General features: G+C 45.3%; 1 protein-coding gene across 2 annotated transcripts in view; it reads right to left on the minus strand.

Annotated features, from left to right (window-relative positions):
* The window catches only part of HIVEP3 (HIVEP zinc finger 3), a 233,510-nt gene that overhangs the window by 165,449 nt on the left and 42,386 nt on the right, over window positions 1-25,675 (minus strand). For both annotated transcript variants that reach the window (XM_075335951.1, XM_075335950.1), the window contains exon 2: window positions 5,161-5,208. The gene's annotated coding sequence lies outside the window, so the exon portion shown is untranslated. The remainder of the gene's footprint in view (window positions 1-5,160; window positions 5,209-25,675) is intronic.

Below are 25,675 nucleotides of genomic sequence, written 5' to 3' on the forward strand. Positions count from 1 at the left end.
AAATAACAAAACTTGTGTCACTGTCAAAATATTTCTGGACCTAACTGTATATGGTATATCCAGGAAAACCTCGAATATGAGACACGCGCCCATGACACACGGACATCTGAATGAGGCCTACTTGTTAGACAGAGATAGGCTGCTTTCACACATCCGGTTTTAGCAGAGCCGGCCAATCCGGCTCTAAAACCTATGCAATGCATGCGGCGACAATACCGCATCCTTTGCATAAGTTTTTGACATGCGGCCCGTCCGGTTTTTGCCGCTTGCGCAGGCTACTGAGCATGCGCAGTGAAAAAAAACCGCATGCGGCGGCCGGATGCGGTGTTTGCCGCAGGACGCCGCATGCGGCGTCCATAGGCATGCATTGCAAATTGCGCCGCATCGGCCGGATGCGGCGCGATGCATTTTTTTTTTTCTGCCGGACGAAAAAACGTGCCAGGCAACGTTCCATCCGGCAGCCGCATCGGCTAAATCTGCCGCATGCGGCAAAAACCGGACCGAACGCAAGCCCATGTGGCACAATACGGTACTAATGTAAGTCTATGCAAAAAAAACGCAACCGACGGCAAAAAAAACGGTTGCAGTTTTTCTGCAAAGCGCCGGATTGTGCCGCACAGGAAAAACCGGAGGTGTGAAAGCAGCCTAAAGATAAAATACACCGTCTATTAGATGGCTGCTTCCTTTGTTGGACGTGGTGCAATAAATATCTTGCAAAGCATGAAAAACATGCTTGAAGAAGCTTCGGAAGTCTCAATTTTTATTTTTTTTTGTGTATGAAAAAACAACACAAGGATTCTAAAAACTGACACACAGACGAAGATACGGATAAAAAAATTCTGTCCATTTCTGGGGAACTGACAAATAAAATGTGTGTACAAGGTCTATATATGATCAGCAAGAGAAAACATTGGACCCAAGACTAGGTGTTTTTTGCTTTGTGTTCAGTTGCGGCACTTAGGTCCACCAAGCTCCCTTCTACAGTACATGTCCCTAGAGTAGTCCAGGATCACTGCTCATTCCATCAATATGCTGCCCACAATGACATGATTAACATCCCAGCATGTGTCGGGGAGCAGAGAAAAGAAGACATCCCTCTTCTCCTCCTCCCTGCACATGATAGGCTGTCAGTTGCATCGCCGTGGGAGTCATACCACAGCGCTGCTAGAATGACTAACAGCAGTTCTGGACTAGCCTGGGTACTAGCAAGCCGTCATTAAGCCTCAGTTTTAAAAATAATGAAAGAGATATTAATAATCATATAGGGATCATTAAAATAGTATTATGGGGCTGATAAAGTGCTCCTAATATTCTGTAGGGATAAATCATGCTGTCAGGTTCCACCTAATTGGGTAGTGCCATTTCAACAAACTTTGCCTAACTCACTAGTACAAGCTGATATGAGAATCTTTGTAATATGTCTGTTCAAAGAATTCTGCCTCTTTCTCTGCTTAGGAGCCAGTTTTCTTCCCCCGAATTCATCATTCACTCTGAAAAACACTGCCTGTTAAAGCTCATGACGGGGAGGAGCACAGTATGAAAACATTAAGGCTAAGATCACACAGGGCATCTTATGGTGCATTTTTGAGGTCACAAAGATGCACCTAAATCCATGCATTTCCTTCTCTCAGCAAGTATATGAGATTTCGATTTTGCTGTCCACTCTGTGATATTTTTTTGGGCTGCATCTTGGTTGCGTTCTTGAAGATGCAGCATCTCAATTCTTTTTGTGTTTTTTTCCAGTGTTTTTAAGCCCTTCCAGTCAATAGATTTGACTTAAAAAATGCATTGGGCAAAACGCATAAAAAACGCGGTAAAAACGCTTTTGCTGCGCAAATGCAAAACCAATTTTGCCACGGTGCGTTTTTGGTGCTTTTTTGGGGGAAAAAACGCTGCATCTTTGTGGTAAAAAAAAATGTCAGGTGTGAACATACCATAAGAGGGAGACACAAATAATTACTAAACAGCTGCAACACAATCTATCCATCTCATTCCAGAGCTGAAATCACAACTACACTGCTCAGTACTTCACTGTGAAGTCTTCCATTCTGAGGCTTCTTCAGAACATGTTCTACCAAGAGACATGAGAACACGAATCCCTCATGTATCTGTGCACTTTGTATGAGAGCCATCATAACAGCTATATTCCACCCACTAACACAGAAACTGAAAAATAGAGATAGAGCACGCAAAGGGGAAAATGGTTTATAAAAGGAGAATACAAGGGCCAACTGCCCAAACGGAGCACTCTCCCATTCTGCTCACTGAGGAAGCTTTGCCTCTGCAGCATGGAAGAGCACACGGGCACGGAGACGGATTGGGTGTAGAGATCAGGTCACCTTCAGACTGACCACTATGAGAATGCTGAGTATCCGGTAACCTAAGAAAAGAGCTGTACACTACGGAGGTAAAATTCATCTGTTCTTCAATATGAAGAGGATTTATATTAAGAAGTAAATTGCAAAGTTGCTTGCTTTTTAAGCACTTTGTAATCTTAACCATTGAAGAACATGAGACAACCCATTTAAGGATACTTTTTCTTGTAGTTTGAGCTTTGTCTTAATTTCATATTTGATGGAAAAATATGCATTAGAGAATATATCATCCAAGTATGTAAAAGAGACCTTCTGTAGAGGAGTAGCCTTATTTATAGCAATGCAAGTCATTAAAGCCACCCATACATGTGAATGGAAGCCCTAGACAATTTGTTATTGGGGAACATATCGATCCAGCATGTCCAATTTCAGTCTGCCGATCGTATTGTACACCGGAGATAAGCCATCACCAGACATACAGTAGAGAACACGAGACTGTGCCTCTAGACTTGGAGAGACGGCCAAGATGACTGCCACCCGATTCATCATTCAACAGACAGCCATCAAATGTTTATTGTGCACCTTAAAATGTGCCAGGGTTATAAACAGACTTGTCCTAAATGTATCTGTCACAGGGGTTCTAGTTATAGTGTAATAAAGTTAAGTCTTGTAAGGCTGAAAATTTTAGGAAGAAAATATCCAAAGGTTTTAAAGCAGACCTGTATGACTTAACTCAATCTAGACCCCTGTGCTCTGTTTCATTGTGAGGAAAGGTGGTGCAAGACCAATAAGGAAAGACTAATCCTATATATATTCTGACCTCGTATTACTGAAGGCAAAAAAAAATATGAAAGATATCAGAAATACCACTTTGAAGATTCTACTACATTTTATTTGATAGAATATATCGGATTTTTGTTGGTAAAATTCTGAAGGTTGTAGAGTTTACTGAGAGAATTTGCCTACATATTTTTAAAGTGAGCCTGTCAGGTCCAATAACACAAACATTGCAGAGAGTTGCTGGTTGTATTGCAGCTAAGGGAAAAAGAAATGACTCAAATCATCTTCCACTGTGAGTGTGAAAGAGCAGGTGAGTGCGATTTGTGTCTAAGTGTGATTTGGATTACCGTAAGTGTGTGACTTGTGATTCAGTGACATTGGGTTCAGGGAGTTTAGAAGGGAAAACCTTTTACTAAATCACTGTATATTTATTTGTTTAATTACGTAATATTTCTGTCTTGTGAATTCCCCATTAGAAAAATGTGCTCCATTATTGACAATGCAATTTAGTGTACATCTTGTCATATGTATGCAATCCTTGAACAGCTGTTTGAGGGTGCATACAGGGGGAGGATTCAGCTGATACAATCAGTTCCCCTGAGTAAAAAGTGCAGCTGGTTCCCCAGGAAGAATCAGCGCTTCAACCTCAGACGCACATTCACGTGAAATATATTGCGGTGTAAAAAGCCCTCTCTGAACCGCAATAGTTAAAATATAGTCACCGACCTATCAGATGCCTGCATCTGACATCAACATGCACGTCACCACCAACAGCAGCCAGCCAATCAGAGGCCAGCAGGTGATTTTAGCACAAGATAGAAGTATGACGTCACTGCCAAGCGCCGGCCCATTCCACGCCACCAATGAAGCAAGAAGAGGATGCTGCTGGATGGAGGATTGATTATATGGGGAGCAGGATGAATGACATGTGGGAACCAAGATGGAGGATTAAATGGGGAACAGGATGGATGACATATGGGGACCAAGTCCATGCAGGAAGAAGTGATATCGCCGGATGAAGAAGAAAATCAAAGATGAATGCATTCAACTAATGCACCTAGGATGGAGTAATCCTATAGCTGCATATACATTAAATGGAAGTAAACTCGTTACTACAGAACAGGAGAAGGACTTGGGTATTCTCATTACAAATAAGCTGAGCAGCAGCACTCAATGTCAAGCAGCAGCTGCTAAAGCAAACAAGACTTTAGAGTGTATAAATAGAGAGATTAGATCCCGTGATCCCAACGTATTGTTACCCCTCTATAAATCAGTTGTAAGGCCACATCTGGAATATGGGATCCAGTTTTGGTCTCCACATTTTAAAAAGGACATTCAGAAGTTAGAGTCAGTTCAAAGGAGGGCAACTAGACTATTACAAGGAATGGAGGCCTTCCATATGATAAGAGGTTGAAAAAGTTAGATTTGTTTAGCTTAGAAAAAAGACGTCTCAGAGGAGATCTCATTTATATGTATAAATACATGTGTGGTCAATATAAAGGACTGGCACATGACTTATTTCTTCCAAAGACAGTACTAAGGACCAGGGGGCACTCACTGCAAGTGGAAGAAAAGCGATTCCGGCAGCTAAATAGGAAAGGGTTCTTTACAGTTAGAGCAGTCAGAGTGTGGAATGCCCTACCACAAGAGGTAGTAATGGCAGATACTATAACAGCTTTTAAAAAAGGGCTCGATGATTTCCTCAGTACACAACATTTTCGGTTATAAATGATTTAGTGCCGAAATATAGAATTGGTGGAGGAAGGTTGAACTAGATGGACCTAGGTCTTTTTTCAACCTACAACTACAAATATTACTGATAAGTTAGTGAATTTATTTTCTGTACACTTTCACTATACAAAAAAAAGTATATATAGAGCTCCTATGTATAAAGTCACCGGTTATCCCTACATTACATGTACACTATATCCTGAGTGTCTGTGTTGTGAAAAAAAAATGTATATACTAAACAGGTAATAAGAGTGGAAGGGTTTTCTTTTTTTATGTAAAAATATGCAATTTAGCATAAATATTAAAAACAACTTAAAGCAAAGAGCCATCTCACCTGTCAGAATGTCAATAGCACTTCTCCATCAGCTTCATAAAGCACTTCCTGTAAAATATAATTGAGAAACTATTAGTACCCAATTCTTACTAATACAACTTTGTCACACTTAATAGTAACCAGAGACTAAATAGGCCAATACATAGTAGTGATGGGTGAGAGTGTTCCGGAATGCTCAGTACTCAATCGAGTATCCCTGGTATTTGGGTGCTATGCTTGTGGCCCCGCATGTTTCGCGGCTGTTTTTCAGGCACTCAACATGTAGGGTGATGCCATGTCAACTTCTGGTATTACTGTGATCAGCTGGCTGCATAGCCTCATCGGGTCTATATAAGACCTGGTGATGCCATGCTCAGCACACTGTACCCGTAAAGAGTGTAGGAAGATTTTGTGTTGGATAAGGGACAATGTGTTATAACGTCACAGTACCACCTGGTGCAACATTATACCAACAGTCCTTTTCAGAGCTAATTCAGATAGCGGTATTATGATACAGGAGAATCTATTAGCTGTAATTATTGTATGGTTAGGTGCTAAAGTACGGACAGCGTATTAGAGGCATTTAGACAGGCAAGGATTCCAGCCTAAGGCTATGTTCGCACGTTGCGTTTTTTTCCGCGTTTCTGCAGCGTTTTTAGCAGCAGCGTTTTTGATTGCCAGCAAAGTCTAATGGGAAAAGCAGAAATCCTGTCTGCACTTTGCTTTTTTTTCAGCAGCGTTTAATTTGCATATTTGTGGTCAAAAACCATGCTGAAAAAGAAGCAGCATGTCAGTTGTTTTTGCCATTTCTGCAGCGTTTCCTTAACATTGGAGTCAATGAGAAATGGCAAAACGCAACCAAAATCACAATTCCTGCGTTTTTCATGCTTTTTACCTGCTTTTCCACTGCGTTTTTGGCTCCAAAAACGCATGCTTTTCTGGGGAAAAATTAATGGGTTCTAATGTTCCTTTACACACACACAATAACCGAAAATTTAAATGTTAAAAAATTAGAAACTTCACCTATTTTTCTGATAAAATGGGCATAACCACTATTTTTTCATTAAAATTGATAATTTCACATATAGTTTTATTAAAAGTTAATTTTATACTTTTTTTTCTCTTTTTTCATTCTTTTTGACTAATTCAACTTTTATTTCTCAGTGTCTTGATCTCAAAAACGCATCTGCAGAAACGCAGGTAAAAAGCGCTAAAAACGCACTAAAAACGCGGTAAAAACGCATGCGTTTTTAGCGCTAAAAAATGGCCAAAAGCCATTTGGTCAAAAACCAAGGGAAGGAAAACGTGCAGAATAAACTGCAGGTACTCCGACGCAACGTGCGCACATAGCCTTACAGTCCCTGCAGCTGCTGCTTACAACCAACAGTCCTTTTCAGCACTAGTTTACATGAATTCTATTCTCTAATAATGAAGAGAAAAGAAAAAATAGAGACAAGATGACATAGGAGATTTTATATATATATATATATGTATGTATATGTATGTGTGTGTATATATAGATAGAAGAAATTCTTCTTTGAAAAAAAAATAAAAAAAGGAGTTTAGTATAAACTTGAAACGTGTAATAAAGCTACTAATTAGAACTACTTTTCAAGCAGCGGCGTGGTCAATCAGAAGATATCCATGTCCTTTTACTCCTCGATCTCTAATAATAACGCTTTTAGTCTCCAATTGGTGTGGTGCAAGCTTCTGGAGTAGGGATTGTGTATTAGAGGAATTTACACAGAGTTCATTGTATTACAGCTCTTAGTGCTACAGGTACAAGCAACACTCCTTTTCAGAACTAAACAAAATACATTCTATTCTTTAATAATACCGCTCTTAAGCGGGCTTTACATGCTGCGATCTCGCTAGCGAGATAGCAAGCGATCGTACCCGCCTCCGTCGGTTGTTCGACACTAAGAAATCGCTGCCCGTGCCGCACAACCTTGCTTAACCCCGTCACACGCACTTACCTGCCCTGCGACGTCGCTCTGGCCGGCGATCCGCCTCCTTTCTAAGTGGGCGATTTGTGCAGCGTCACAGCGACGTCACACGGCAGGCGTCCAATAGAAGCGGAGGGGCGGAGATGAGCGGCCGTAACATCCCGTCCACCTCCTTCCTTCCTCATTGCCGGCGTGAGGCAGGTAAGCTGCAGTTCGTCGTTCCCGGGGTGTCACACGGAGCGATGTGTGCTGCCTCGGGAACGATGAACAACCGGAGCACAGAAGGAGGACCGACATTTTGAAAATTAATGATGTGTCAACAAGCAACGATAAGGTGAGTATTTTTGCTCGTTCGGAGGTGTCACACGGTACGATATGTCAAACGATGCCGGATGTGCGTCACTAACGACGTGACCCCGACGACATATCGCCCGATATATCCTACCGTGTGACGCCGGCATAAGTGATACATTGTTTGATTCAGGGTCTCTTTGTCTACATCATGCTACTGTCACTGCCCACCTCCTTCCTTCCACATTGCCGGTGGAGGCAGGTAAGGAGATGTTCGTCACTCCCGCGGTGTCACACACAGCGATGTGTGGTGCTGCAGGAACGAGGAACAACATCGCTAATAAGCAGAAAACGATTTTTTGTTTCAGAACGACCTCTCCGCGTCAAACGATTTTGACCGCTTTTGCGATCATTTAAGGTCGCTCATAAGTGTCACACACTGCGATATCGTTAATGACGCCGGATGTGCGTCACAAACACCGTGACTCCGACGATAATTCATTAACGATATCGTAGCGTGTAAAGCCCACTTTAGTCTGCAATTATTGTAGGGATATCTTCTGGAGTAGTAAGTGTATTAAAGGCATTTAGGCAGGGTTCATTGCGTTACAGTCCTTTGTGCTGCCACGCACAACTAACAGTCCTTTTCTGTCACAAGGAGTTTGCAGGCTTCGTCAAGTGACATGGCGACATCAGGATCTGTGGAAACTTCAAAGCTTCTCCCTTTTAGCATTTTTATCTCGAAAACGGAACGAGATGCAGAAAAAAAAGTGAATTACAAAGTTTTAGTGCATCATCAATTCAATACGAATTGACACCTTCCATACAGAAAAGCTATGATTAGAACTTGTAAAACGGGGAATTACCCTATTGCGCATGGATACTTTACTATACCTAGACACCACTTCTATTCCTATAGCTGCCGCCGTTCTCAAGTTAATGGCGGTGGACAGGATATGGGTGGACACACTGTATAGCTGAAGGATCACTTTACAACCATTGTATTCATAAACATCCTATACTAGAATTGTATAAGGCAGCATCTATTTTTTCCCCAATACATCTAATAGGGAAACCATAAAGTACGTGCCAAGGAAAATACACTGTGATTTATAAAGAAAGAAAACAAAACAAAAAGCAGAGCAAGTAACTTCTAAATCCTCATACACTCCGCCATCTCATGGTGCTCAGCTGGTTTAGTTTTCATGGACCAGGATTAGGAGTGACGCGATGTACTAGGTGGCAGCCAATAGAGCAGAGCCATCTTCTGCCTCCCCAAACTGTCGCCCTATATATCCTGTCTGCTGTAGATCCTACCTTTCTCAGTCCCACACACTCACAGAGCAGCTGATAATGAGATGGCCGTTGGCTGTCATCCTGCTGATCAGAGGCACATCCAGCTTCCCTGGAAGATGCTTGGAGCTGCTGCTAATCTCAGAGAACTGACTCAGGAGATTTCCATTTTTGGAAGGCAAGAAAAAAAAAAAAAGTTTGAGCAGCTTTCACCAGCAAAAAAGTATAATGAAAACGGTGATTATTGGAAAGAACCACAAATAAAAGAATAATAATTTTAATGTAAAAGGCTCCATCGTCAACTGGGGAAGCAATGACCTCTTATATGCAGATCACATTAAAGATCCCGATAAAGTAATAAGGCTCAGGGAGGCAAAACATCCAGTCTTATATTAGGGCCGCAATGAATTTAGGATAAGTTCACACATAGCAGAGTGACTGAGGGAGATTTCTGCATTAAATCACCAGAAAATCTGCAATGGCTTCAGAAAACAGCATTATGTAAGAAGAGCACACAATAGTCACCTACCCTGGCTCTTCTGTCCCTGTGCCTGGTCCCCCCATCCTCTGTACAATTACCCTGCAGTGATGAGGTGATGTCCCATGTGACAGCCGATGATGGGCTGCAGCACCTATATAGCAGTTGTGCAGGGGATGGCCAGGAACCAGGTAAGGGAGAAACCATACTTTTATGTTGACCCTTTGTGCAGGGGGCGGAGCCAAGCGGGGTAATGTGTGCGGAGGGCGGAGTTCGGGGGGGTGGAGCCGCGTGGGGTAATGTGTGTGGGGGCGGAGGCGAACGGTGGCTATTTGTCGGCTGGGTTGCTAGTGTGGGCTCCCGGGGGTGCAGCACTCGCCGGGGAGTCGGGGCTCCGTGTGGGTGCGGGGAAAAGTGTCGGGGGTCGTCCTGTTGGCCCATAGTTCGGGCTGTTCAGTTAGCTGAGCCGTTGGTCGCAGGCTCTTTAGTGCGCGGTGTGGCGACGGTTGTCACTGTAATGACGTCATTTTGGAGCAAGACAGACAACAGAATAAGGCAATTATATATATACTAGAAGGTGGCCCGATTCTAACGCATCGGGTATTCTAGAATTTATTGTGTAGTTACTGTATGATTTTTGTTATATATATAGATGTTGTCTGTAGTTGCCAAGTATTTGTGTAGTGCGCTGTAAATGTTCTGGGTGTTGTCTGGGTGGGGGTGTGGGAGAGCGGTGTTGTTTGTGTGTTGCGTTGTTTGTAGAGCACTGTGTGTCTGCAGCGTTGTGTGTGTGTGTGTGTGTGTGTGTGTGTGTGGTGCTGTATGTGTTGCACGGTTTAAGAGGGTGTGTGTGTGTTTTGGGGGGAGGTATGTTTTGTGCAGTGTGTGTGTGTGTGTGTGTTGTAGGATTAGTCCTGGAGGTGAGGAGTATAATAGGGGGAGTAGTCCTGGTGGGAGAGGAGGATAATAGGGGGGAGTAGTCCTGGGGGGAGAGGAGGATAATAGGGGGAGTAGTCCTGGGGGGATAGGAGGATAATAGGAGGAGTAGTCCTGGAGGGAGAGGAGTATAATAGTAGGAATAGTCCTGGGGGGAGAGGAATCTAATAGGAGGAGTAGTCCTGGAGGGAGAGGAGTATAATAGTAGGAATAGTCCTGGGGGGAGAGGAGGATAATAGGAGGAGTAGTCCTGGAGGTGAGGAGTATAATAGGGGGAGTAGTCCTGGGGGGAGAGGAGGATAATAGGAGGAGTAGTCCTAGAGGGAGGGGAGTATAATAGTAGGAATAGTCCTGGGGGGAGAGGAGGATAATAGAAGGAATAGTCCTGGGGGGAGAGGAGGATAATAGAAGGAGTAGTCCTGGAGGTGAGGAGTATAATAGGGGGAGTAGTCCTGGGGGGAGAGGAGGATAATAGGAGGAGTAGTCCTGGGGAGAGAGGAAGATAATAGGAGGAGTAGTCCTGGGGGAGAGGAGTATAATAGTAGGAATAGTCCTGGGGGGAGAGGAGGATAATAGGAGGAGTAGTCCTGGGGGGAGAGGAGGATAATAGGAGGAGTAGTCCTGGAGGGAGAGGAGTATAATAGTAGGAATAGTCCTGGGGGGAGAGGAGTCTAATAGGAGGAGTAGTCCTGGAGGGAGAGGAGTATAATAGTAGGAATAGTCCTGGGGGGAGAGGAGGATAATAGGAGAAGTAGTCCTGGGGGGAGAGGAGGATAATAGGAGGAGTAGTCCTGGAGGTGAGGAGTATAATAGGGGGAGTAGTCCTGGGGGGAGAGGAGGATAATAGGAGGAGTAGTCCTAGAGGGAGGGGAGTATAATAGTAGGAATAGTCCTGGGGGGAGAGGAGGATAATAGAAGGAATAGTCCTGGGGGGAGAGGAGGATAATAGAAGGAGTAGTCCTGGAGGTGAGGAGTATAATAGGGGGAGTAGTCCTGGGGGGAGAGGAGGATAATAGGAGGAGTAGTCCTGGGGAGAGAGGAAGATAATAGGAGGAGTAGTCCTGGGGGAGAGGAGTATAATAGTAGGAATAGTCCTGGGCGGAGAGGAGGATAATAGGAGGAATAGTCCTGGGGGAGAGCAGGATAATAGGAGGAGTAGTCCTGGAGGTGAGGAGTATAATAGGAGGAGTAGTCCTGGGGGGAGAGGAGGATAATAGGAGGAATAGTCCTGGGGGGAGAGGAGGATAATAGGAGGAGTAGTCCTGGAGGTGAGGAGTATAATAGGAGGAGTAGTCCTGGGGGGAGAGGAGGATAATAGGAGTAGTCCTGGGGGTGAGGAGTATAATAGGAGGAGTAATCCTGGGGGGAGAGGAGGATAATAGGAGGAGTAGTCCTGGGGGGAGAGGGGTCTAATAGGAGGAGTATTCCTGTGGGGGGGAGAAGAATAATAGGAGGAGTAGTCCTAGGGTGAGATGAGTATAATAGGAGGAGGAGTAGTCCTGGGGGGAGAGCAGGATAATAGGAGGAATAGTCCTGGGGGGAGAGGAGGATAATAGGAGGAGGATTCCTGGGGGGAGAGGAGGATAAAAGGAGGAGTAGTCCTGGGGAGAGAGGAGGATAATAGGAGGAGTAGTCCTGGGGGGAGATGAGTATAATAGGAGGAGTAGTCCTGGGGAGAGAGGAGGATAATAGGAGGGGGCATGGCAGTGCGGGCAAAGTGTGTGGGGGGTGTGGTCGAGCAGGCATAGTGTGTGGGGGTCGTGGCCGAGCGGACATAGTGTGCGGGGGGCGTGGCCGAGCGGGCATAGTGTGCGGGGGGTGTGGCCGAGCGGGCACAGTGTGCGGGGGACGTGGCTGAGCGGGCACAGTGTGCGGGCGGGGACGTTACCGAGCGGGTACAGTGTGCTGGGGGGGGCGTGGCCGAGCGGGTACACAGTGCGGGGGGTGACGTGGCCGAGCGGGTACAGTGTGCGGGGGGCGTGGCTGAGCGGGCAAAGTGTGCGACGGCAGGGCCCAGGTAACTATGCAAAGCAGTTTCCATAGTTACCCGATGTGTACCATGGTTACCAGAGTACGCCGGCTCCGGCACATGTGTGCCGGGAGCAAGGGTAAGCTAGTAACCATGGTACACATCAGGTAACTATTCAAAGTGACAGTGTTGGTTCATTTTTTGTTTGTTGGTCTCCTGCTGTGCAGCACGCATCGGCGTGTTTGACAGCGGGAGACCAACGATCTGAATGGGCAAGGAGCTGGCATACACTGGTAACCATGGTACACAATCGGGTAATTAAGCAAAGTGGTTTCCATGGTTACCCGATGTGTACCATGGTTACCAGTGTACGCCAATTCCGGCACGATCCCAGCAACGCAAGGGTATGTCTGGGTTGCCGGTGTGGGCTCCCGGGGGTGCAGAATTCACCTGGGAGTCGGGGCTCCATGTGGGTTCGGGGAATGCGGGGCCAGGCCGAGCGTCCAATGTGTGAGGGGGGCGGGGCCTGGCCGAGCGGCCAATATGACGGTTGTCACTGTAATGACGTCATTTTGTAGCAAGACAGATAGAGACAGAATAAGGCAGATATAGATAGGCATATATATATATATATATATATATATATATATGATAGATAGATATATGCGGCACTCAACTACTTCTGATGATAAAAAAAAAAAAAAAAAAAAAGTCTTTATTTCATCATCCTAAAGACATGTCTCACAATAGAGTCTGTGGTAGTAGGGATAGGGGAAAAAGTGCAAAAGTGCAAGAGCTCGTCAGACGACATCCGTTTTGTGCAATATTGTCCTTCTATGTGTCTGAATCTGAAATAAAGACTTTTTTTTTCTTACCAGATTCAGGCGAGTGCCACAGATACTGTTTTCATCGTGAGGGGCTATCGGCTGTGTATTGAATAACTGTGGAGAGCTCATGATCATTAATTCCTCCAGTAAAAGTGAGTTTTTTTCTGTTGCACCTGAGTTCTGGACATTGCTTATTGTTACAGGCTGACCCTACACCTTGTCCATAACTTCCGCCCTTTTTCTTTTACTCTGCTGAGGATGGCCCACCATCCAGCGAGACCACTGTGACCGTTAGCAGTAATTACATCCCGGCTCAGTGGAGGTCGACTCAAACAGAAATCTGGCGTCACGAACAGGATCACAACCTGCTGTACCATGTACCTGAAGGCCGGCCTCAGAATTGTTACAGAGGCTAGTGAGAGACTGCAACAACAGGACAGGGAGTAGTATTAACCCCGAGTTGGTTGTAAAAAAAAAGGCGATAGCCATGTCACATGCTAATAACGTGCCCGCAAGGGAGGAAAGACCATATTCCCGAGCTGGAACTGCTAGTTTCCATGGCAGCAATACCACCCACCGCTTCCATCTTGCCGCTCACCATGCCATATATCCTTGGTGCCCCCTGGCTACCGCAGTACAGTGGTGGGCTCCATGCTAAGCAAAGACAAGCTGTAGAATTTCTTTCAGCTATACTTTGACAGAGGCACAAAAGGGTCCTGTTACTATTCTTATCAGTCAGCTCACTGGTGCTGCACAGCAAGAGGCCAAGTCCTGGCCCCACGCTACCAAACCGTGCTCAATAGGTTAAGAGACATCTCTGATATCCAGACTACAGCACAAATGAAAATGAATTTTTTCAACTGAAAATAAAAACCTTAGGAGGCTATAAAGGACTATGCACCAAATTTGCAGGAGGCTCTAGCGGTCATTCAGGAGACTGATCCTGGAAGCATCTGAGAGGCTGATAAAAGAGCAGTTCATAGCAGGCCTCATGTCCGAATCAGCTATAGTGCAGATGCGGATGCTGTGTTCCCAAAACCGTGATGAGAATTTTGTATAATTCTTGGACCAGTCTATCCGTATCCTTCACGAGCCTGCTGACACTGTCAGCTTGGCAGCGAGCTACCCTACAACTCCAACCCAATACGAGACCGCCGCTACCACCATGCATGACAATTCCATGCATGACAAGCCCACAATTTCATCTGCACAGACTCCGGTGGACAGTATTTCCGTGACGTTACAACAGCAAGTGAATGACTTGACAAAAAGTGTTGCAATGCTGTGCCAAGCAGTATAGACTCTTCAGCTCACTTCCAGCCCAGAAGACCTGCGGTATCGATGAAAGCACCTGTCACCATCCCAAAGAAGTACCTTTGGGTACTTGGGGACAAAAGGAAACTGATATCAAAATCACGCAAAACGCGCGTTGGAGGGTCTTTTCACACGCATGTGACAGACAGGAACGTTTATTCTTTACTCATGGGTAAGCTGCTGGGCATTTGTGATTGATAATTTACCCCTTATTTACTACCGCTGCAGCGGTTGATCCGCAGGGATGTAACACTAATGCTATTTATATGGAATCCTGCCTTTTTTGCTTGCTGTGTCTTCTTTAACTGACTAATCATTTATGGTTTTGTTATGGCTGCAGCGGTTGAGCTATAGGGTTAATTTAAAGTGATTGTACACACTTTTACCCACTTAGTTCCCCTGGTTTCCCTTAAAATACTATTAACATAGCTTTTCCTGTCCCTCACATGAATGTGGGTGTTCATCTTTCGTATAACATCTAGCACTTTTTCTATGTGTTTTCACATGTTGTATGTTTTTAAACTTTTGTGATAAAAAAAGAAATAATTTTTGCATTTAGCCTTTAATGCTCCTTGTTTTTCTTCATTTAAAGTCAGACAAGTTTGATCTATCTGGCCAACCTGTCTGCAGACGGTGGGACAACGCCAGTCACTTTGAGAGAAGGTATCCTTTAAATGGGAAGGTTCGGGGCAGCAGACCAGCCCCTAGGAGTAAGGCAAGGTGGTCCACAAGATCGGCAGTGCAAGTATGTCGGAGGCCATTCAATGGTTCCAGTCCTGATTGATGGCATTCCCTTGATGGCCCTGGTGGACAATGGGTCTCAGGTAACAACTATGCCTTTAAGCTTATATGAAAGATACTGGGCCACCGAGGACTTCACTCAGGATCCTGAAGATGAGATCCACTTATTGGCAAGTAATGGCTTACCAGTGATACAGGTGGCTAGAGACATTACCATGCAAGTGGATCAAGTTAAACTGCCTTTCCAGGGACTAGTGATCATATACGAGGTAATGGTGACCCTGCAGTGACTCTGGGCACCAACATGATGGAACAGTGCCTGGATGATATTGTTCATATGATCAGTAACACTTTGCATACAGTCCCACGGGGGAGAGGCAAACTCCTCTATCTGGTCCTCAAGTACTTAGTAAAGCATCAGCAGATAGAACAAACTGGCAGAGAGATAGATGTGAGATTTACAGACCCAAATCCTGTTTTTCTACCCCCTAGGAGCCAGGCAATCCTGTGGTGGAGGACTGCTGTAGGTATAGGAGGTAGAGACTATGATGCCATACTCGAGCCCATGAATTCAATTGGTACGTCCACTATCCTTGCAGCATGCCAACTAGTAAACATACACATGGGAAGAGTCTCGGTATAGGTGTTGAAGTGTGGGGAGGAGGAGGTATGCCTGCCCCGGTACTCCATGTTAGCCAGGCTATATAGGACTATAATCATCCTCTCCTGGGCGCGGTAGTTAGATGCTACCCATAAGACTTCACAGTAGCCCTTACACTAATTACATATGTATGTGTAAAAATGGCTGAAGAGCTAGCTTCTCACTCACTCTTCTGACTCTGCAGGGCGCCACACTCCCTTACTTCTTAAGTTTAGCTTGTCTGCGAGTCTCACTTATAACATAAACAGAGCATAAGTTATAAACATTGAACACATGAGAAACTTGTTTATTTTCATCTATGGTTAACTTAAATTCAATAAGGCAGATAAGGAGGTTAACACCCACTTGATCGAAAGTCTTGGAAAAGGGAATCCAGCTTAGAGGCCATAGCTCCCGGGTGTAGCTGGGCCGGCCTATGAATTGGCACATCCATGGGTACAGGGGTGTATGGGTACAGTTCATGCTCACCCCTTAGTATCCAATATATAGTGAGCAGATAAGTCCTTACTAAGTGGTGAACAGTAAAATATTTACATTTTAAATAACAATTTGGTGTCTTACTGACATATACAGGACAAGTAGACCCTTTTCTAGCTACTGTGTGTATCTAACAGGTAATCGACCTCAAGTACTGTATTCTGAGAGGCGGACAAGGGCAAGGCAATACCGGGTATACTGGGCAAGCATCTTCTAACCACAAAATTACCAAGGGTACGGCAGGCTGCGGAGTGTTCGCCATTCCTAGGGGTTCTTGATTACAGATCAGGGTAGGTATCGTGTTTCCCTGAAAATAAGCCCTAGCATGATTTTACAGGATTTTTGGAGTATACTTGAAATATAAGCCCTACTCCAAAAATATTGTATTCCGAGGTTAAGATTGTATAAGGACCTTTAGCAATTTCACAGTTATGTGACCCAGATTTAACCAAAAAGTCTCTTAAAAAGCCTGTCACCAGATTTGGGGCCTATAAGCTGCGGCCACCACCAGTGGGCTCTTATATACAGCATATTAGAATGCTGTATACAAGAGCCCAGGCCGCTGTGTAGAACGTAAAAATGACTTTATAATACCTAAACGGTCGCTGCGGTGGAGTTGGGTCAGATGGGCGTCTTTGTTCTCCGGTGCCGGCACCTCCTCTTTCGGCCATCTTTGTCGTCCTTCTTCTGAAGTCAGGGTGCATGACGCGGAATTGAGGTCCTGCGTAGGCGCACTTTGATTCGCTCTGAGCAGGGAAGATTAAAGTATTGTAGTGCACCTGCGCAGGACCGGCGACTGTGTATGACGTAGGACGCGTCATGCACCCAGGCTTCAGAAGGAGAACAAAGATGGCCGAAACAGGAGGTGCCGGCACCGGAGAATGGAGACACCCAAATGGCCCAACTCCACCGCAGCAATCGTTTTAGGTAAGTATTATAAAGTTATTTTTACATTCTACACAGCGGCCTGGGCTCTTATATACAGCATGTTAGAATACTGTATACAGGAGCCCTCTGGTGGTGGCCGCAACTTATAGGCCCCAAGTCTGCTGATCAGTTCTTTTATACTCATGCAATTAAAGTGAACTTAACAGGAGACAGGATGGAATGAAGGACTGGCATTAGGGGAAAGGTGAATAAGCTGAGTAATCTCACAGGGCCCCCAGCATTTGCATCCTGATATGGTAAGGCCGCTTAAGGACCCTTGGGACATCATGGTCCTGTGACTAAGGTGTCACCAAAGGTCTCTTAATTGCAGGAGTTTAAAGATAAAGAGGAAACAGGGTGGTACAGTTAAGGCCACTTCACACATAACGAGATCGTGAACGAGATCGTTACTACGTCACAGTTTATGTGACGCAAGAACTACTTTAATAGCGATCTCGTCACGTTTGACACGTACCAACGATTCACCCCCTGCTGCGAAATCGCTGATCGATGCCGAACAGCTTGGGCCATTTTTGGCTCGTTGGAGTCCTGCTGGGCTGAATGAATCTGTATGTTTGACACCCTACTAACGATTTTGATGATGACCTAGATGAGATGCAAGAAGGCGTGTAGTTGCGTCCCCGTTTCCACGCCCCTTCTGCACCGATTGGTCCACAAATATTTGGACAGAGACAACATTTTTGACATTTTTCTTCTGTACATTACCAGAGTGGATTTTGAACAAAACAATTCAGATGCAGTTGAAGTTCAGACTTTTAGCTTTATAGCTAAGTTCACACAGAGCATCTTTTGCTGCGTTTTTGAGGTCAGAAAGATGCACCAAAATGTATGCATTTCCTTCTCCCAGCTAAGTCTATGAGATTTCGATTTTGCTGTCCACACTGGGCTTCTTTTGTTGGCTACGTTTTTCAAGATGCAGCATGTGAATTCTTTTTGTGTTTTTACAGTATTTTTGAGCCTTGCAGGTAATAGATTTGACATAAAAAATGCATTGGGCAAAATGAGTCAAAAAAGCATTGCCGCTGCCTTTTTGGTGCATTTTAAGATGCACTCAAGGTGCACTGACAAAAAAAAAAAAATGCTGCGTGTGAACATAACCTAATTCAGTGGGTTGAGCAAACTGATTGCAGAAAAATGTGAGGACATAAAGCATTTTTTAAAATCAATCCCTTCATATCAGGGGCTCAAAAGTAATTGGACAAATTAAATATTTGCACATAAAATGTTAATTTCTAATTGGTTGAAAACCCTTTGTTGGCAATGACTGCCTGAAGCCTTGAACTCATGGCCATCACCAGACGCTGTGTTTCCTCCATGTTATTGCTCTGCCAGCCTTTACTGCAGTGTTTTTCAGTTGCTGGGTGTTTGTGGGCCTTGTGGCTCTGTTGGATTGAGATCAGGTGATGACTCGGCCATTCAAGAATATTCCACTTCTTTGCTTTAATAAACTCCCGGGTTGCTTTGATCTTGGTTTCAGCTGTCTAAAGAATGTTCTTCCAGAACTGTGCTGTTTGTTGTCCATGACCAAAAACAGTCATGTTGCTAAGGCCGCAGTCGGGTATCTAAGGGGCCTGCACGCAACACTCCCTCAACAACACCCACATCCAATCCGGAGGCAGCTGAGCAGAGAGGTGGACGGGACATGCCGAGGAGGAAATAGGAAGCAGCCGCATCTCCCAGCCTGCAGGACCAGCGAGGGGAGGGAGAAAGTACTACAGAGTATGAAAAGAGAAGAAAGTGCAAGGTGAGTATAATCATTTTTTTTTTTTTACTGTGTGCTGGAGGCTGCTGCTAGGGTGTATATAGAGGCTTTGGATTGTGGGGTGTATATAAAGGCTGCTGGGGTGTATATAGAGGCTTCTGGGGTGTATATAGAGGCTTCTGTGTGCGGCAATGTTTATGTATGGCGGTGCCTGTGTGCAACGAATCAGCGAAGCGTGGTTCAAATCCCACGCCAATTCGTGGCCGGACTGCGCCTGTCAGCGACGTGGGATTTCTGCTACAGACAGAATTAGACAATTATATATATAGATGATTATATTGCTCCTGTAAAAGTGAGCTTTTTTGTTGCACCTGAGGTCTGGACATTGTTTATTGAGACGGCTGATCCTGCACCCACTCCACAACTTCAGTCCTTTTTTTTTTTTTATTCTAGATGGAGGACAGTCTGCCAGCAGGAGAGACCAGTGTGATAGTTGACTGTCATTATGCCCTGGCTCAATGGAGGCCGACAGACATTTGTTTATGTGCAACTGTGTATAAACCAAAGACCCAAATGTGCATAGAGGCGAGTTAGTAGCTTCTCATATGACTTTATCACCAAGTGTAGACTTTCCAGAGGTCTTTGTTTTTAACCTTTGTAACCTGATCATTGTGGTCTGTCTGACACATCGCTAATACCACATTTTGAATCCCCTTTAACAGTTTACAGAAGCTGGAGGAAAGACTTGAACATTCGTGTTACTGCTTTTTGTAAAATTTCGAAGGACCAATGTAAGCTAACTAAGAAAGTTAATATTCATAGGCACATCGATATTATGTTGAGAAACAAGATTTCTCTCAAATACCTTGTGTTGCCAATAGTGCCTGTGAGCGTCTCTTTTTGTGCTCTGCTCATACCCTTCGCGTGACCTGCTGGGATCCGTGACCTCTGATGTCCGGTGATGTCAGGTCAACTTCCAGCCCAAATCTTCCTGAGTGACTTGGCTGTGGGCGGCGTTTCACTGCCATCACAGAGCCCGGGGGGGTTGTCACACGAAGGGGATTCGTGGAGCACAATAGCGCCTCTCACAGGCACTATTGTCAACACAAGGTATTTGAGAGAAACCTTGTTTCTCAACATAATATCGATGTGACTATGAAAACTAACTAGTGAACCACCCCTCAAGGCTAGTTTCACACATCCGGCATTTCACCGGATTGCCGGATCCGGCACATTCCAGTACAGTGTAATACAGTACAATGGCATCGCGGCAACCTCCGCTCACATGCTGTCATGTGACCGGGGCATGTGACCGGAGCTTGCCGCGGCGATGCCATTGTACTGTATTAACACTGTACTGGAGTGTGCCGGATCCAGCGAAATGCCGGATGTGTGAAACTAGCCTTAATCTGCAAGTTAATAGCATCCTGACGTCGTATGACCACCAAACTGAGAGCAAAACTGCTGGGAGGACTTTATTCCTCCAACAGTTTCTGGAAAAATAAATTTTCTGGAAAAATGCTTGCGTTCCACATTGACTTCCATTATACTCAGTAAATCAGTATCGAGCACCCAGGCATCAAAATGATTGTTACGTTTATTGAGCGGTTGGCTCATCGGGCCGGGGCTACACGGGGATTTGTGTGACTGCTTGCATGACACTCGGCACACGCTCGCACACAGCGGGATCAGTGTCATGCGAGTGTCAGGCGACTGTGGTCCGATCAGACCACAGTTGCGGAGGAGAGGGAGGGATTTATTTCCCTATCTCCTCTGTTGCCGGCTGATGCGTGAATCGCACTGCTCTCGCATGACACCGCTGTAATGTGAGTGCAGTGTGATGTTTCTCTCGCCCCACAGACTTGCATGGGTGCAAGTGGAACAGGATCGCATTCCACCTGCAGCATGCTGTGACTGTGTTCTCGGTCCGATTAGGGCTGAGAAAATAATGCTGCCCCATAGAGTAATATTGGTCAAAGTGGAATGCGATTTTTTTTTTTTTTTAATCGCATTCCACTCGCACCATTTTTCTCGCTGTGTGTCCTAGGCCTCACTAGTGGCAATTCCTTTACACAGGCATTTTTGGGCCCAGTTTTCCTGATTGGTGTTGAACGCAACAGTCAGATCTCCATCACTCATCAGCAATGATAAATTTATCACTGATCCTGTAGAAATAGATTTTGTGGGAAAGTCCATTTAATCACAGTATACGTATTATCTTCACTACATGACTTAAATGGAACCTGTCATGTTGAGAATGATATCTGATCTGTAAAGAGTAAAACAATTTATATGCATAAATATAACTTGAATTGTATTCATTAAATCTTTGGTGTTTGTAAAGATACAAGTCCAGTGGTACTAGTGAATGACAGTCTTCCCCATATGACAGTGCATGCAGAGACAGCGTCAATCACTGAGTAGGACTGCCCACTGGACTCATATGCATATACGGTAAATATCAGGGATTTCAAAGAATAAAATACAAATTATATAAAATCCTTTCCAACAAACCTATATGATTCTGCTCAGCTTTTCCTCCTCTATACCATGCTGTTCACAGATCGGCGTGCATGTAAAATATATTCCCATTGAGACTCATGCACACAGACTAAAGTGCCATGTAAATGAAAATTTGCATAGAAATATACAATTTTTTTTTTCTTACCGAAAAAATAAAGAATCAGTAACAGTAAGAATCTTTATACATCGGTGTAATGGCTTCCATTTAAAACAGAAGCTTTGACGCAATGCATGGCACGATTATCCAGAAGACTTAAGACGGCGTTACACGCTACGATTTATCTGACGATATGTTGGCGGGGTCACGGATTTCGTGACGCACATCCGCCATAGTTAGCGACGTCGTTGCGTGTGACATCTACGAGCGACTCCGAACGATCGCAAATAGGTTGAAAATCGTTGATCGTTGACACGTCGTTCACTTTCAAAATATTGTTCATCGTTTGGAACGCAGCAGACATATTGATATGTTTGACACCCTGCAAACGACGAACAACATCCACACGACCGCCTTGGTCAAACAATATGTCGCTGAACTATTTTGCGTCGCTTGTGCGATTGTTACGTGTAACCGCTAATAAACGACCTATGTGCGATCTCGGCAAATCGTAACTACGATCTGGGCGTGTCACATCGCTAATGAGTCAGATAAATCGTAGCGTGTAAAGCGGCCTTTAAAAGGGTGTTACACACAGCGATATCACTAGCGATATCGCTGGTGAAAGCACCCGCCCCCGTCGTTTCTGCGTCACGGGCAAATCGCTGCCCGTGGCGCAAATAGTTTGGAGCCGTCACATGTACTTACCTGCCTAGGCGAACCGCCTCCTTTTTAAGGGGGCGGTTCGTGCGGCATCACAGCGACGTCACTAAGCGGCCGCCCATAGAAGCGGAGGGGCAGAGATGAGCGGGACGTAACATCTCGCCCACCTCCTTCCTTCCGCATTGCCGGCGGCCGCAGGTAAGCTGCAGTTCGTCGTTCCCGAGGTGTCATACGTAGAGATGTGTGCTGCCTCGGGAACGACGAGCAACCTGCGTCCTGCAACAGCAACGATTTTTTAAAAAGAGACGACGCATCAACGATGGATGATAAGGTGAGTATTTTCCATCGTTAACGCTCGTTTCGTGCTGTCACACGCAACGACGTCGCTAACGATGCCGGATGTGCGTCACGGAATCCGTGACCCCGGCGATATATCATTAGATCCGTCGTTGCGTGTAACGGGGCCTTTACAATGCGGCCCATCCCATTTTAAGAAGTTGATTGCTAACAAGAAATGTAGCACATTGGAGAATCTGTAATGATAGTGTCAAACAAAGCCTCCGACACAAAGTGCCTGTGATGCTGGAAGGGTAGGATCACAAGCAGTGACATCTGCTGCTGCGGATTTTGTCACGAACCTACCGCAGGTTCACTGCAGATTTTACTTCTGCTACATAGAAAGGAGTAATAAGTATAGTGAAAAACATTTCTGCAACAAAATGGGCATGCTACATATTTAAAAATCCAAAGAAAGCATTGTACCCTTGCTGAAAATGTCTGATATGTATGTAGGTTTGCAAAATCTCATCCACATCCCTGATACTGTAATAACCAGCACATCCACCATTTGTGGTGGCTACAGTAGATCAGTAACAAATTGTATCTCATCATTCTTCCCAATTTGGTGGCATACATGGGTCAGGAGCTTTTCAGATGGTGTAAGTCTCAGAATATCTCGCACTTCAGTGAGATTTCTCTTACGTCTGGCATTAAGGGGGCTTTACACGTAACGACATCGCTAACGAGATGTCGTTGGGGTCACTTAATTCGTGATGCACATCCGGCCTCGTTAGCGACGTCATTGCGTGTGACATGTACGCAGGTTGTTTGCCGTTCCCGAGGCAGCACACATCGCTACGTGTGACACCCCAGGAATGACGAACAACAGCGTACCTGCGTCCTCCGGCAACGAGGTGGGCGCGTCTTTCATGCGGCTGCTCTCCGCCCCTCCGCTTCTATTGGACACCTGCCGTGTGACGTCGCTGTGACACCACACGAACCTCCCCCTTAGAAAAGAGGCTGTTCGCTAGAAAGGTAAGTATCTGTGACGGGTACTAGCGATATTGTGCGCCACGGGCAACGATTTGCCCGTGACACACAAACAACGGGGGCGGGGGCGATCGGCAGTGACATCGCTAGCGATGTCGCTGCGTGTAAAGTGGCCTTTACTCTATGGAATTTCTGAATGAAAACTGACACTGACATGGCCTCGGTCACACCATCATTGGGCAAAGGGTCACCTATTATTATATTAGATAAGCTTTGCCTCCAAACAGTATATATGTTCTAGCCTACCTTCATAGCACATCACAAAATAAAGGGTGATGTCATCTTTGGCCAATCAGACTAGGATGCATAGGCTCATAGGCTCATATAGGCTGGCAGTTCTACAAGCACAGGTGCTTCCAAGAAGGTGAGAGGAAACGCCAGTCATATTCACCATTCATCTAGAATGACATGGAAATGAGCTCCGGGATGTGGAGACACTTGTGCTGAAGCAGAAGTGGAAGCAAATACAGCTCCTATCTTACTGCTCACATCAAAAGCTGGTAGGCATAATCAACCAGCTGCAATTACCTCCCGTGCAGGAACCCAGAACGGGAGGTCAGTACCTGTCCCTCTCACCCTCACTGTCCAGCTATATACTGACCAACCACAGTCACATAAGGAGACACTCCAGAAACATCTTTATGCATGATGCTTCACCATTAAAGAAAAGGGGTTAAAACACAGAATTAAACTATGTTTCTTTTATCAAGCTGCCTGCTTTATTTACTAGCAATGATTGGTTTAGCACCAGGAGATTATCATTGGTCGTACTACATAACCTCGTGCCAGGTAGTCCGACACGCCCCCTTTTCTAATGAGCAGCTCACTGTCTATAAACATTGTACACAGAGAGCCTGGTGTAAGCAGGGGCACCTTTCTCAGCTCTGCTGCATGCTAAATCTAAAAACTCTGTTTGTATCAGAACCATTGCACCCAGTAAACTAAGGCCGGCGTCACACGGTACGATCCATCGTGCGATCGTACGAGCGATCATACCCACCCCCGTCGTTTGTGCGTCACGGGCAATTAGTTGCCCGTGGCGCACAATGTCAGTAACCCCCGTCACACGTACTTACTTCCTGGACGACGTCGCTGTGGGAGGCGAACATCCTCTTCCTGAAGGGGGAGGGACGTTCGGCGTCACAGCGACCGGCCAATAGAAGCGGAGGGGCGGAGATGAGCGGGACGTAACATCCCGTCCACCTCCTTCCTTCCGCATTGCCGGCGGGACGCAGGTAAGCTGCAGTTCGTCGTTCCCGGGGTGTCACATGGAGCGATGTGTGCTGCCTCGGGAATGATAAACAACCGGAGCACAGAAGGAGGACCGACATTTTGAAAATGAACGATGTGTCAACGAGCAACGATAAGGTGAGTATTTTTGCTCGTTCACAGTCGTTCGGAGGTATCGGTACGATATGTCAAACGATGCCAGATGTGCGTCACTAACGACGTGACCCCGACGACATATCGCCCGATATATCGTACCGTGTGACGCCGGCATAAGTGATACATTGTTTGATTCAGGGTCTCTTTGTCTACATCATGCTACTGTCAGATGAAGTAGCAAAAAACTGCTGACAGATTCCCTTTAATACTGGATAATATTAATTGCATTCATGTTTAAAGTAAACGAAGTCTTGGCAATACCTGTGCACCGCACCTGAAAGAGGCGCAATCTTCCCCCATTGGATAGAAAAAGATCTGCTCCACTATTACTTTTTGCCCTTTTGTGGTTTCTTAAAGTAGAAAAATCTCTGGGGGAGATCAAGTTAATTTGCCTTCAATATAGTTATGAGTATAGACAGATGATGAGTAAATCATGTGGCCAGCCAGGGATTGGTATATTGGACATGTACATAGTATAGTATTGAGAGAAGGGAAAACACATTGTGCAGGACAAGCTTGTGGTCAAAGCCCTGACTGATAAATGAGGCTGATGAGACTACATGTGACCAAACATAATAGGTATGCACACACCTAACCAAAAACTGCCACTGGGGACATCCTGCCTACCTTTGTCTACAGACCACAGAAAAGAAAACATCAAGAAGCGTTAGGTAGATGGATTAGGAATGTTTCCCATTCGTAAAGGCATCCATTTATGGTACATACACATAGTATGCCACAAATGTGTATTGGATGTGGTTCCCACCAATGGAAAATAGCCCTGGTGTTAGCAAATTGCTAGGAATATTTACCACCTCTCTAGTGAAAGCAGTAACAGGACCCTCTTCTACAAATAGATAGGAGTCCTAGTTGATATACCGAAGTTATATAATGAGAATTGTACTACGGTTCTGGGTGTGACAGACATTACCATTACTGCCCCCACAAGGGGTCA

The sequence above is a fragment of the Anomaloglossus baeobatrachus genome, chromosome 2 (assembly GCF_048569485.1).
Source record: "Anomaloglossus baeobatrachus isolate aAnoBae1 chromosome 2, aAnoBae1.hap1, whole genome shotgun sequence".
Taxonomy (NCBI): domain Eukaryota; kingdom Metazoa; phylum Chordata; class Amphibia; order Anura; family Aromobatidae; genus Anomaloglossus; species Anomaloglossus baeobatrachus.